Source organism: Coccinella septempunctata, chromosome 6, assembly GCF_907165205.1.
Source record: "Coccinella septempunctata chromosome 6, icCocSept1.1, whole genome shotgun sequence".
Classification (NCBI taxonomy): domain Eukaryota; kingdom Metazoa; phylum Arthropoda; class Insecta; order Coleoptera; family Coccinellidae; genus Coccinella; species Coccinella septempunctata.
Window position 1 is genome coordinate 6,521,106 of NC_058194.1, and position 9,917 is coordinate 6,531,022.

The window sequence follows — 9,917 nt, forward strand, 5'->3', positions numbered from 1 at the left end:
GAATATGAGTATCATTTAGATTGCGTTTTATAATCCAATTAAAACTGCTTTCGGCAACTGTTCCTCGGAAAATACAACAGATAAGTTCATGGAAAGTTTGTGAATAAATTGATTCGAATAAAAACAGTTACGCACTTTTTTAGCTAACATAATATTCTGATTTCTTGTTGGTTCAATATCTGAAAAAATATTTTAAGTGTGTAATATCACTTTCGACTAAAAATAAGTTTCCCCTGATGATATTTCTTTTACATCGCTTCACATTTCAAGATTGGATGAAAATAATAAAACAATCATAATTATTAGCAACTCAATTTATTCTTCTTATTCATCAATATTGATCAAAAGGTTGAAAAATAGACATTACAATCGGCATATTATAATGTAATTTTCAACTAAGGATAATTTTCAGAAAGCATATTTATATTTTGTCCCAATGGAAAAGCTCGTATTTTGGGCATTCATTCCTTCTTCTAAACTCAAGTGCTTCTTGAGTATTATTACAATATTTGCTCCTTATCGTTTCAACTTTTTTTTGAAATCACCCTTTTCCTATTATGATATAAATCAGAGCAAATTCAAATTACTTTGTTGGAGCGGAGGCTAGGATTAGTCGATAAGTTACCTTAACAGAATTTGAGCATCCATTAGCTAGGTCAGACCAACTCAGTTTTGAAGCAAATTCATACTTGCTTGTTCAAAGCAGGTGAGTTAATTGGAATTTAAATGAATATGTAAATATGGTTAGGAGCTGATAGCAAATGAAGATTTATCAACCGTTTATCCAAAAGGTATGGAACGATCAATCAACTATTCGCTAGGAGCTTGAAAATGAATGCCATTAAGTATTTCTACAAACATCATTGTAGTATTACGGGTTGACTAATGTATCAGCCTCTCTCAATGAATTCAGAAAAAGTTCTCAGCATTTTAACCTTCTTTTTCACATTTCTGTATTTGATGTGAATGCTATTTATATATGATTTCTTTTGATACTTGCAGGATACCTGTGTTATATCTGTAATCAGTAAAGGATTTGATATCCATTTAGGTATAAGATATTGGTTTTGTTCACTGCAATATTGTTCGAGATGATTTTTTTTACAATCAAATGCACCATGAAATTGAAAACCAATGACACAGTTTCTTCTTTTCAACATCAACTATCCGTGAAAATGGGTTTTTCAATCTTTTTCTGGAGAATGATGATTTAAGTCCTTTCTTTTCACAGCCATAATCTAGTTATTCCTCATGACCTCGTTGTTCGGAAATCTAGATGAGAAAAGAATTGACAAACATTTATTGATTTGAAATGAATAATTCAACTATGATATAATAAATCGATTAATACTGTTAAATCTGGCAACGTCTCTCCTATCGGCAAATTTGCGAACCATAAGGTTTCTGGGGGTTTGGCAAGTACTAAGATGTCTAAGACACTGGTGTGTGCACTTGTCACTTCTTGCAAGCATCAACATTTCAGAAAATCGGGGATATGGGATCAGTTTCGTGGCGACGCCACCATGTCATTCGCTTAGTTTTATCCTTGTTCTGCCAAAGCTAGTCCAATGATACTCTCTCGTTTTATTTTGTTTTGCGTTGATATCGAACATAGATCAACGAATATAAAATATTAACTGGCCCGTTTTGTCAGCTGTTGCGAAAACAAATCTGTCAATATTTCAACACTATCGAATAAGGGTTCGAAGGAGTATTTACTACTCTTCTTCAAGATAATTTCCGTTTCACAAATTGAATTCATGAGGGGGTAATTCAATATGATTTTAATAAAACACAGTTGATTGGTCAAATATCCAATATATTCAGTTGACGGAAAGGGAATGTCCACTATATCTACTCATGTAGAATATTTGAAGAACAGACTAGAATAGATTTATGTATTTCTGTTTCTCAATACATGCCCCCAATTCACATTACGTATTTCCAATACAGTTTCTTTGAAATATTGCTGAAGTTGCCATAAAACTTAGCTATATCCGTCCCGAATGTTCTTTCATCTGATTTGGTTCTGCCTCAAATTCTAACAACACCGAATTCTTAGCTGTAGTTCTTGATTGTCACATTGAATAAATGAATGTTCTACACCCCTTTCTCGAAACTAATACATTTTCAGACACCAATAATCGCTTATAAATACAACATATTCGTAAGTCGTAGGAAAGTATTCAAATTATTTTCAAATATCAATGGACAATGCTCTGTCAAATTCTAAACAGCGCTACCTACAGTGGTAAAAACGAAACTGATCTCATATCCCCACGAAATTAAAAACAAAATCGAATCAGTGAATACACCAGAGTTTTAGACTTCTTAGCAAGTACCGAGTTTTGAGAAGAGATGGAAAAGAGTGGGGATAAAAAGATAAAATGAGCGGAGACGGAGGAAAAGGCCCTCTTTCATTGTTGGTAAAGTCATGAGTAGGTACCGAGTAATGATATAGTTTTTTGTGAAAGCATCGTATCGAAAGTGTATGTATATTCGATCGGTGCGACTGTTTGTGAATAAACTTTTGTACCCAGTCAGAGTGTTTTAGTTTTTATCGAACCTGTCCCAATATACCGTAGATAGAGAATTCATTTTCACTTTTAACAAATACATTCGAAGGTACTTTACCAGTTAAATTTCACTTTATCTGCCTTTTCAACTCATTATATACGCGCCTTAAAGCCGCGTACACATCTGAGCAATACAGCCGAATGTGCATTCATTCAGATGTGGACGGACAAAACACACCGCACCGAACATATGCTCATGTTGCGCGGAGCCGATCCACAATTTGTCAGTCTATAGCCGCGTACACATCTGAGCAAAACAGCCGAATGAGCATTCAAAAAAATGTGCTGTTAAGGCTACGGTCTCAACTTCTTTGTAGATATAATTGTTAAGACCATCTAGTACGCCGTCGTCTCTTCTTCTTTAGCAACTCGTACAGAATTATGAAAGAGGCACTAGCACAACCCAAGTTTTCCATCCTTAGAACATATAATGATTCCTTTTTTCTAAGTTTCCATCGTTTACGTTCGTGAGCACTCCGAACACATACTCATGCTGTTCTTGCGTCGGAAAGAAAAATTGTCCGGTGCGGCGTGCTCATTCGGCTATTTTGCTCAGATGTATACGCGCCTTAATATGTCTATGGGTTGAGCAGTCGCTATTTTATGTTTTTTTTTTGTTCAAATTTATCTAAAAGCATGTAAGAGAAAATATTCTACTGTATCAGAATTCATCTTCCGATGAAGAAAGAGAAAAGAAAGAACAACATAAATATGACCATGGTGAAATGTTGGAGCGTGCGCTAGTGTGAGAGTGTTTCGGCATCGGAAAGAAAAGGAGAAGAGATATGAATTTCTGAGTGCATTTTTGAGAGAAAATTGAAAAAAACCTTACCTCAAGAATCGACTCGGAATCAATTTGTCTGTTGTAATGTTCTCTACTTTTCGAAAGAAAACTCCTATCTATTTTTTATCAAACTTTATTCCGCCCGTCACAATCGACGCTAAATTAATATATTCCATAGATTAAGGTGGTGTAGATAGGAAACTCTCACAATATTTTGAAACATTGTTCACCGCGACCTCTGGTGGACTGGGGTGAAGCTTGAGTAGATCTGGTTTTGAAAAAAAGCTGTGTGTTGTCAAACAAAAAGAACGAGTATAATTTCTGTGTTTTCAGCCTATTCTCCATACATTGCAGGAAATTCGAAAAAACTACTTGACAATTTATTCGTATCATAATTATATAAACACCAATGTACTGGTATTTAGTTCAGATAGTTTAGTATTTTTTTTATGATACGAATAGATTACCACAGTAGTATTCTTTCATTCGGATAATTTTCAAAGTAAGAAACCGATAATTGCAAAGGAAAAAATAAGGATTATATGGCTTTATTTATTGTATTTGATTGCATGGATCGACAAGCAATAAAATATATTTTATAAAAGGTTTATTTTTTCGTTAATACCAGGAGTCCAGTCTTAAATTTGAACCATTTTAGTAGGTATATGGAAGTTTTTCATGATAAGCTTTTTCACAGTCGCCACAATCGTAACTTTCACGTAGAATTACGCCTTCTCCAGCAAGGGAATGAATTTCTTTTTCTAATCGAATATCCGGAAATATAGTTTGATATTTTACTTTTCAACAGTGTACCTGCTAGTATGTGATACTGTTGTACATACAGACACCCTTTTGATATTTACTTGTTCCGATACTTATTAATCAATAGTTGAAAATATTAAAATTGAGTCATTTCATAAGTGACTAAAATTGGTAGTATCGTTCGTTACAACTTCATTGTTTCGAATGTTAACAAGTCCATTTGAAAATGCATAATTCAATACAGCTAAAAATGTTCTTCATTACCTGAAGGGGATGAAAAAAACTTGACAAATATATGGGAATAATAACTCACTGCCTAAACTAGGATATATAAAATGTTTTCAAATATTCGAATTCAAAAAGATTGATCTTCAAAAGTTCAAATGACAGAACACACTTCTCCCCTTGTCCTGTGAATGAAGCATTGAACTAAAGAAAGAGTTTCAGTAGTAGTAGTAGTAGTTCAATGGAATGAAGTTGAAGGAAATCTCCTTTTTTCCAGCGTCATCTATTAACTGTATATTGAAAGAAACACCTATTAATTCACCCCAGGTTAAGAGAGGGCGCAAAAAAACGGTTTCGTCTCGTAGTATGGAAGTTTCCAATCTACATTACTCTAATCTATGATATATTCTATGGAGAGTAGAGAGAAGGAGAACGATCGCTGCTTTGAGACCACAGATTTTTTGTCCCCTAAAATATGTACCACTAGGGTAATTCATGCTTTTGCCAACAGGCGCGCTGGCCATCACGAGAGTGCGAAATTTTGTTTACACAAATCAAATTGTAGTTGGCTCGTTGGCTGAGTGAACTGTTTCCCTGCTGACAGATGATAGGAATATTATTATTGTCGATTTTTGATAAGAGAACAACATATGACCATGGTGAAATGTTGAAGCGTGCGCTAGTATAAGAGTGTTTTGGCATCGGAAAGAAAAGGAGAAGAGATAAAATTTCCGAGAACATTTTTGAGAGAAAATTGGAAAAAACCTTATCTCAAGAATCAACTCCCAATCAATTTGTGTGTCAAGAGCACTTTTGCGATGAAGATATCAAAAAGATGATGGATTTATTATAAACGAAATCGAAATTGTCATCCCTCGTGAGAAGTTGACTCTTCTGAATAAGAATATTTAACCAATAAAACTACATGGTTCAGAAGTAAATATTCTTGAAGAATTTTATTGGCATAACATAATATATGGTTTATATCGGTTCTCAGCTGAGTATTGGCAAAAGAATCTACTCTAATACCTAAGTGATAAATCTGAGACTGCTACCTTTTGTTGTCTTGATGTGTACTACTCCTCACTACGGATTTATATAATTTTGAAGATTAGTAAACCAACTAACATAGCTGCTTTCAATAAACAATGATAAACAAAAAAGTAGGTACAATTTTTTTGATCAGTGATTTCTTTTAAATTTCATTGATTTCGACTTGCATTTTATTGCATATAATTCAGAGAACTCATATTCAATATAGATTTGAAGAAAGGTATTTGAAAAATCATCAGAAAAACCACGATGACACATAACCTTAAATAAAATGAAGGCTGTTCATTTCAAATTGTCGCTTGAATCCCCACCCCTTATCGATACCCGCTGTAATCGCAGCGACACCCATCCTACGTTTCCCGTTTTCGGGGACACATTTTTAGTACGTCGATCGTTCTCCTTCTCTCTACTCTCCATAATATATTCTCATCTCCATGGAAAATAGAACAATCACCATAATATACATGCATTAGTGCTCTGTGATACTAGCTCAATAATATTCTTTGTCTAACATAGGCAGGTCCACTACAAACCCTTTTTTACGTTCAAATTAAAAAAAAACAAATGAACTGAATGAACAAAGCAGAAAATGACAAATCATAATCTTTCTGCCAAACTGCTTGTTGGGGGTAATGTATCCTCTCTTATCTTCTCAGTTGGACGATGATCATACCATTCCACTTGATTTTTATGACGTTGAATTGAACGCGTAGGTGTATTAACCGAGACCAATGGACCATCGACTGATGTAACTGTTCCTGTATCCCCTTCAAACTTGCAATCGGATTTAAGATGACTGAAAGGTCTTTTCACCAAAACTTCGTCTCCAACTTCAAATGTTTTGTCAGGAACTGAGTCATACATCAGGAGATAATTGTTTAACTCCCGCTTGTAGTTTTTATCTTTCAGCATAGCAATTTTGATAATCTTGTTAATACTGCGATTTTGCCTTTCTACCTCTCCATTGGCTTGAGCCTAATAAGGTGGAGTGGTGTAATGAATGATACCTAACTCTTTACAGGAATTTGAAAACTCTTCAGAATTGAAAGGAGGACCATTGTCGGATGTTATTGAATAACAATAGCCAAACCTCGCAAAAACTTCTTGCAGGAATGCCGTCGTAGCTTCAGTTGTGGTCTTCTTCATGACCTTGCACTCGATGAATTTGCTGAAGTAATCTACTACAACTCATAAGTGTTTGTTTGATGGCAATGATTTAAAATCAATGGCTAAGTCCTGCCAAGGTCCATCAGGGAGAGTACGACGAGACATTTCTTGCAAAGTGATTGACTTACCAACCTTTCGACACTCGTCGCAGGTGCGAACAAATGTATCTGCTTCCCTATCAATCCCAGGCCACCACACCTTGCTTCTGAGGCGTTCCTTCATCTTTATAATACCTGGATGACCTTCATGTGCATTCTCTAATACCTGTCTCCGTAGTAATGCTGGAATGACAATGCGAGAACCCCGTAGAAGAATGTTGTTGACATTGCATAATTCTTCGACTAATGCAGAATATGGCTTCTCAGTGACTCGTCGATTTGAACGAGGGCTTTCACAAACAGACTTTAAAATTTCATCTGCTCCTAATGCAGTACGAATCTCTTTCAAGGTAATAGCTCTTGGAACTAAACTGTGTACAACCATTACTAAATTCTTCTCGTACATATCATTTTCTGTTACGATATTTGTAGGTGGAACTGAGCGTGACAATGGATCCGCAATATTGTTCTTGCCTGGTACATGTATAATTCTGTCAGGGCCGTAGCGAAGAGCTTTTCCGAGGGGGGGGGGGGGAATTCGAATTTTTGCGCCCCTCTTTAAAAAAAATTCACAGGATATCGAAAAAAACAAGAATATGGAAAAGGTGTATTATGATACGTAATACAAATATGTACCTACAGTTTTTTAAAGAGTTAATTATAAATGAACATGAGTATAAATGAAAATACCTCACAAATATTTTAAGTAACAAGTGTAATAATAAATCTGTGATTAATTAAACTAATCTACGAAACAAGAAAATATTCTCATAAATATTGCTATTCAGATCACACTTTAATTCTTCGTTCTTTTAATAGGCTCCAAGAAGTCACTATTGACTCAAGAGAAAGAGTTGCTGCGATTTTTTTTCGCATTTCAGTAGAAGCAAATCGTCCACGCTGATCAGACATTGTTGTTCTGAGAACATTTTTTACTAACTTAAGTTGACTAAACGTTCTCTCGTTAGTACTGGTACCATAACCAGCGGTTACGACAAATCTTAAATCTAATCTTAAATGTAATCGGCCAGTTTTAACATTTTATATTTCGTTGCCAATACACCAGCTACTTCAGTTAATGATTTACATGATTCGCAATCAGAAAATAAAATCATGAGTTCGGTAAGTAATGCTTGTGGGTCTGGCCTATCTAGCTTTGGCGGAATCATATTGATCAATGCTTCTAAGTACTCCAGTTTCAAATTTTGTGATTTCAGCGGAAAATGGAAAACTTTATATATTGGATCTAACGTTTCTATTACTGATATCACGTTCAATGATAAATTATTAATGAGCGTGTCTAATACTTGTTTGAACTCTTTTCTATAAAATGTATATAAACCTAAAATTGTCTCATTTTCATTTCTGCTATCGAATTTTTGGGGTCCTAATCGACGCCGATGAAATTTTTTAAAGTCTTCTTCAACATTGTTGTCGAATTTTTCAGCAAACTGCTTTGCGCTGGCGATCAAATCATCGATAGATGAGCTATTTTCATTCATTGTTTTCAAAATTTGAATGTGTAATTCTAATATATTATTGCAATCGATCACATTTATTTCGGGAGTCTCGATAGATTCAATTAAATTTTTTAGTTTGAACATCACATTTTTCATTAAATAAAGGGTTACAATGAAGTCAAAATTCAAAATTTTCTTTCTCAATCCTGAATTTGTTCTAGAGGTGCTGTCAAAGTCAGTATTTTCGGCAATTTCTTGGAGGAGTTGAACTATCTATTCGTAGGAAATATTGACGGCCTTTATGCTTTCGGCTCTAGCAACCCAGCGTGTTCTAGACAAATTTCTGAGTTTCAAAGAGTTCTCAATTTTATGTTATGTTTATTTTATTCATGTATCCATCACATTTGCGGCTTTTTCCGTCTCAATTTTCCTTTTCTGCGCCCTTTTTCTGAATTCCGCTCCAGACAGTTTGAGCTTTTTTTGGCAGGGATCCATAATACGATAAAATGCTTTTAAATGGTTACACTCATGTGTTCACACCGCTGACCGCTCTGACAACGAGACTTTACAATGCCGCCACTGTAGTTCCCATGAATCGACTAGATGGCGGGGCACGCAGTTTGTTATGATTTCGCGCCTGCGCGGTCTATTTGGCGCCCTCGAATATGCTCCGGGGGGGGACGCTCCCCCCCCCCCCATAGCGACGGCCCTGAATTCTGTATTTGTAACCTTGAATTCACAAAAGCCACCGTTCTAGTCTTGCACACGGTTTTGACCTCGAACCAAAAATGGTTTGTAACGGTTTATGATCCGTAACCAGGTCGAATTCACGACCAACTAAATACATTTTTAACCTTTCCACTGCAAATACCAGAGCTAAAGCTTCTTTCTCCGTTTGGGAGTACCGTCCTTCAATTGGAGAAAGAGAACGGCTGACATAACATATCACTCGATATTGATCATTCTTTCTTTGTAGCAGCACTGCGCCAAGACCTACTGGATTTGCATCCGCCATAACAATTGTTGGCAATTCAGGATCGAACAAACTGAGATAAGTATCTTCAGAAAGCAAAGATTGTACGTGAATGAAAGTTTGATCCGCTTCTGCTGTCCACTTGAACGGATTATGACGAGCTACTTTCTGAAGTACATCAAATTCTGTGGAGAAGTGAGGAATAAAACGGCCCAGGTAGGACACCATCCCTATGAAACTTCGCAGTTCTTCTGCTGTTCGTGGTGCACGGAATTCCTTAATTGCACGTACCTTGTGAAGCATTGGACGAATAGAATTATTGCTGATGATGTGTCTAAGGAAAGTTACTTCATTTCTTCGAAACTGGCATTGACAATTGAAGACACCTTTCAGGCCTGATAAGATATTCTCTAAAATGCGTTGAAACATCTCGGGAGCACATTTTAAACCAAACATTAGTTGCTTATAACGAAACAGCCCCAAATGTGTACCAAAAGTTGTAATTTCTCTTGATTCGGGTGCTAACTCGATCTGATGATACGCTTGCTTAAGATCAACCTTACTGAAGACAGTAGCATCCTTCAACAACGGTGCAACATCATCGATCACTGAAATTGGATGTTTTTCATGTAGTACAGCTTCATTTGCACGACGCATGTCAACGCAAAGACGAATTTCATTTGGTCCTTTTGGAACCGGAACAATGGGAGAAACCCAAGGAGATGCACCTTCGACGCGCTCAATGATATCCAATCGAAGCAACTCATTAATTTGCTCTTCTAGACGGGTGCGTAATGCGAAAGGTATCCTTCGAAAGGG